Below are 6,125 nucleotides of genomic sequence, written 5' to 3' on the forward strand. Positions count from 1 at the left end.
TGTGTAAACATAAACAATAAACACACCAGGATGTATACCAGTAACTGGGTCAAGTTGACATATGCACAGTGCAGCAGTTCTCTTTGGTGCATATGGCATACTGTGTCTTAGGGCTAGCGTGGCCATGTATATGCAGGAGTTTGCTTGTTTGTTGTTTAACGCTGCACTCCACCTATATGTCAACATTCCACCTATATGACGGCGGTCTGTCAATAATCGAGTCTGGACCAGACAATCCAGTGATTGACATCATGAGCATCGATCCAAGTAATTAGGCAGGTACGAAATGAATACCACGTAATTGTTCAGAAAAAAAGACATAATTTGTTTTATGTAGTTTGTCTAAAATCTACCATGACAAACACGAGTGTGGCAATGTACAATGTAATGATCCTATCGAACATATTAAACGATTGTACCAATGAAAGATGGATCCATGATTAATTAATTCAGCCAAGGCCCGGTAGATAAACTCACCTAGATACAGAAATAGCTATTTTTGGCAACATGGTATTGTCTCGTACAATATAGGAGTCCTCTACAGGATGGAAGTGCACAGACCCGGTAGATAGCCATGTGTATTGCTTCATCGGTCGGTACACAAACAGAAACAACAGACGCTTGTCAGCAAGAGGACCGGTGTGGTTGGTAGTGACTTGGGCTGATTAAATATTAAAGAATCGGAAAACAGTTGAAATTGGGAAAGAATAAGATTTATTACTGACAGGCGAGCATGATTGCAGTAATGAAACAGTTGTATGATTTCCGTATGACAGGCAATCATTACGCTGGCTGATAGTGCTGCCACACCAGGCCATTATCTGCCGGAAATTCCAGACCAATGCCAACCATTCTGTCCCTGCCACCACTTCACGTCCAATAATCTATCAATAATTGCCTGATTATTTCAAGAATTGGGAACAGGCACAAACAAGTGACAACATAACTGAACGAGGTGTGGATATTGCCCAATGTCTACTGTCGTTGTTTACAACGTAAGGATCTATGTCTTTTGAGATTAGGTGAGGTGAGGTGAGGTGAGGTGAGGTGAGGTGAAGTTTGAGATCGCGTTCAACATTACTGCACTTGCGACGTGCATGCATCTGTGTAGGTGTGTAGGTGTGTAGGTGTGTATGTGTGTCTGTTGTTTGTGTGTGTACCGGTAATAATATGCTTGTCTCAAAAAATAAGACTCGCATGTCTAAGTACAAACTCTAGCACACTCTGTGTGTGTGTGTGTGTGTGTGTGTGTGTGTGTGTGTGTGTGTGTGTGTGTGTGTGTGTGTGTGTGTGTGTGTGTGTGTGTGTGTGTGTGTGTGTGTGTGTGTGTGTGTGTGTGGGTGTGTGTACCGACTCCGAACCGATCAGTCTTTGTTTTATACCATTAAATGCCGAGCGCCAGGCAGGGTAACAACAAGTAACTACTTTTAACGTCTTCTGACATGACAGCATCTGACAGGCGGGCGTTCTATTCTCTAAACCAGGGACATTATATCAGGTTATAATAAAACAGAAATACAACTGACTCTTCTCTTTAGCCGACATTTTCGTAGAATCAGAAGCAAAGTGTTACTTTTTTTCTGGAAGGACACACAGTCCGTGAAACATCTTGTGTATAAGCTTTAAGTAAAATAATACTATGAAGGATACTATAGAGTCACGTAAAGAGCGCATCTAGAACCCATGGTCCGTCATTCACGGACGGCCCTGTGTTGATGTTTGTCTTAGGGCCGGCCTGCAGGTTGTTTTTTAAATAACCATCAACAGTACAACCAGCTTTCTTGACCAGGCATTTTCCATCTGTAGATTAATAATGGATCTATCAGATTTGCTAATACAGTAACCCGAGTTTATTATTCTCTAATATTGTAAAATAGATAGCCCTAAACGAAAGGACACCGAATATTCTTGTTGGTATGTAAGGAGACATATTGTTGGTAAACAAATTAATACTGTATGTCTATTTGCTAATTGGTATCAGGAAAGAGATACTCCTTAACTTGCACAAATAATTATTTGCCTACATATCATAATAACTTGTTTTCAAGTTAGTACTGAAATGCTAACTATAATATATGTTTTCATAGTTAAAACATTTAAAGTTAGTATTTCAGTTTCAATGTTTATATTATCATTATTGTCAGTAGTTCAATCAAGTTCTCATCACCATAGCTTTTCCTTGACAATATCTTCCTTGACATTTCTCCATTGACACATGTCCCGGACATACCTGACGCAACACAAGAGACCTTGGAACATCCAACACTGCAGGTAGACAATTCTTAGAAAATATATGATACAAGTTGTGCCCAGACACCAACGGAGATCGTATTTTTAATTGATATGTTATGTTTTATACCATTAAATCCGGGAACACATTGTCCTGCTAAACGAAACCGTGTCAGTAATATTTGTTTGCCGTCAAGTAACCAGCATCTGCCACATCAAAGGTTCGGAGATTGGATAAAATTTCATCGATCTCATAAACCAACAAACTAAACAACAAACAATCAATCTCCTTGTAAACAAACACTAATATACATAAACCAATACTAACGTAAATCGGTAATCTGACATTAAAGCCAACGAAATGAAATAAACCCTTATCAAGATTCTACTCACGGTCGCATGTCTTCCAGCTCTTCCGCAATCCTCCCTCTGTTACCTGTATTGTGCCTTCCGTCTACCTGAGCGTCGTGCACAATCAGTTGATCGATACTCAAGTGACATGGCCCGTTGTTCCTAGGAGCAACACACAATTATAACTTCTTTGAGTATTTCAATATTTAAGTGCCGTACGTAAATTCAGACAGGTCACATGACTAATTTTACGTCCACATAGCCTTGTGTTTTCAGTGCAATCCCTTTGAAGGTGATTCGATCACAATGTTGTTGAAAATATGGCTTTTAAAGTGTTTGGCGAGAGTGAAGACTGTCCTATACAATGGCTTATGTTGTCTGAGTGGCGCTGGGGTATATCGGTATCCCGACTATGGAGTGTGTTGAAGGGGTCGGGTGCCACTATAAGGTAACCTGATAGCTGGTTGTGGGGGGAGGGGGTGCAATGTAGGGTGTGTGGCAGCACGTCACTACTTTCTAACAGAAGGGATTTAGATAAAACGTCACAGATACGTGAAAGGAGAGGCTCTCCGCTGATCATGCAGCTCCTAAGTTTGTGTTGGTTGTATATTAAAAGGGGATGAGATACGAGCAACTTGGCAGTCAGAGCAGCCTGGATTTAAATCATTTATGACTCACTTTATTTGCCTGCTAACTCAAGTCATTTTAGTCTAGCAATGAAGGAATACGCGAATGAACAAGAAACCATATTTAAATGTGACACAAGTCACAGATTACAGAGAGACAGTGTCTCAGTTTGATACAAGTCACTAATTACAGGGAGACAATGTCTCAGTTTGAGACAAGTCACTAATTATAGAGAGACAATGTCTCAGTTTGAAACAAGTCACTAATTACAGAGAGACAATGTCTCACAAATTACAGAGAGACAATGTCTCAGTTTGATACAAGTCACAAATTACGGAGAGACAATGTCTCAGTTTGAGACAAGTCACAAATTACAGAGAGACAATAGCCCAGTTTGAAACAAGTCACAAATTACAGAGAGACAATGTCTCAGTTTGATACAAGTCACCAATTACCGAGAGACATGTCTCAGTTTGAAACAAGTCACTTATTACAGACAGACAATGTCTCAGTTTGATACAAGTCACAAATTACAGAGAGACAATGTCTCAGTTGGATACAAGTCACAAATTACAGAGAGACAATAGCCCAGTTTGAGACAAGTCACTAATTACAGAGAGACAATGTCTCAGTTTGATACAAGTCACAAATTACAGAGAGACAATAGCCCAGTTTGAGACAAGTCACTAATTACAGAGAGACAATGTCCCAGTTTGAGACAAGTCACAAATTACAGAGAGACAATAGCCCAGTTTGAGACAAGTCACTAATTACAGAGAGACAATGTCTCAGTTTGATACAAGTCACAAATTACAGAGAGACAATGTCTCAGTTTGAAACAAGTCACTAATTATAGAGAGACAATGTCTCAGTTTGATACAAGTCTCCAATTACCGAGAGACAATGTCTCAGTTTGAAACAAGTCACAAATTACAGACAGAAAATGTCTCAGTTTGATACAAGTCACAAATTACAGAGAGACAATGTCTCAGTTTGATACAAGTCACAAATTACAGAGAGACAATGTCTCAGTTTGATACAAGTCACAAATTACAGAGAGACAATGTCTCAGTTTGATACAAGTCACAAATTACAGAGAGACAATAGCCCAGTTTGAGACAAGTCACAAATTACAGAGAGACAATGTCTCAGTTTAATACAAGTCACATATTAGAGAGGGACACTATTCCAGTTTGACACAAACCACAAATTGCAGAGCTGAGGCGTTCACTGCTACACGGCGTCATCATAGTCAGGGCGCTGATTTACCCTGAGGCGTTCACTGCTACACGGCGTCACAATAGTCAGGGCGCTGATTTACCCTGGGGCGTTCTGCTACACGGCGTCACCATAGTCAGGGCGCTGATTTACCCTGGGGCGTTCTGCTACACGGCGTCACCATAGTCAGGGCGCTGATTTACCCTGGGGCGTTCTGCTACACGGCGTCACCATAGTCAGGGCACTGATTTACCCTGGGGCGTTCTGCTACACGGCGTCACCATAGTCAGGGCGCTGATCAACCCTGAGGCGTTCACTGCTACAGTCAATACGGTGTCACCAAGTCAGGACGCTGATCAACCCTGAGGCGTTCATTGCTACAATAAATTCGGTGTCACCAAGTCAGGGCGCTGATCAACTCTGACTCGTTCACTGCTACAGTCAATACGGTGTCACCATAGTCAGGGTGTTGCTGGAATGATTTCAGTGAGTCAGTGAGTCAGTGAGTCAGTTCATATCTCACGTTAGGTCAAAGTGATCGAGTCTGGATAAGAAAAACCAGAGGTTGATTGTATGAACACTGATGACACACAACCAGCACGACCAAACCTTGTAACAGTCCAACCCTCATGGCCGTCGTCTCTTAAAGTCCGCGGGACATTCGAGGTCATGGCTTGCACCCGAGGTGACAGGAAACTTCGCGAGTTCGAGTTAGCGGGAGCAATCTCCATATGCCAGTGTAGTGGTGACAGTATGAGAACACAGGTGAAATGGGGTTCAACGTCGCGTCCAAGAATATTGCACTTATATAGCGGCGTGCATGCACGTGTGTGTGTTTGTGTGGCTGCTTGTACTAGTCCGGACTAATGCCGATTTATAGTGCTAGCTCACTGAGATACCATGCCGCAGTTCAACATGAATATCCCACTCAGACACAGTCCTTGTTTTAGCACCTTAATGCTGAGCCCCAGACAGGGTAACAACAAGTACCATCTTTAAACGTCTTTTGGTATGACGCGGCCGGGGATCGAACCCCGGACCTTCCGCTCTCCGGGCGGATGCACTACCACTAGGCCACGGAGGCGGTCGAACGCCTGCTTGAAGCTGCGCCCTTGTCTGTCATACAGACCCTGAAACAAATATATCCAATACGACCAGCCCATTTCCCCAAAATATCAAAATGCCGGTCTCTTAGTTGATATTGTTGCTTAGAGGTTACGATAATTGTATGCAATATTTCTCTCTAGAAATGATCGACTTGTAGACTTTTATACGATAGACGTTTATATAGCACCACAAAAGAAATGCTCATAAATAATGTTTTTTAACAGAAAACCTGTTGACATTAATGCCTCTATAAACATTCGAAGAAAAGATTTATCACAGGACTGCACACACGAGCCATGAGGTTGACAAGGGGGTCTTGTCAGCATTCCAAGACTTGGATTTACAACATCAAACTACGAGAACCAATCTAGCAGAGCAAGTCAGTTCAATGATCAGCGCAGAAGAGAAACTGCTCGTTATTCGTTAGGTTATACTAACAAAAGTGTACAATGAGAAATAGAACAATAGTTTGTGTCATTGAGAGTAGCTCTTTTCATGACTAAGACCGTCTCCGTGGTCTAGCGTCCGCCCGGAGAGCGGAAGGTCAGGGGTTCGATCCCCAGCCGAGTCATACCAAAAGACGTTAAAAGATG

This window comes from Haliotis cracherodii, unplaced genomic scaffold, assembly GCF_022045235.1.
Source record: "Haliotis cracherodii isolate W230 unplaced genomic scaffold, xgHalCrac1.p SCAF_1, whole genome shotgun sequence".
Classification (NCBI taxonomy): Eukaryota; Metazoa; Mollusca; class Gastropoda; order Lepetellida; family Haliotidae; genus Haliotis; species Haliotis cracherodii.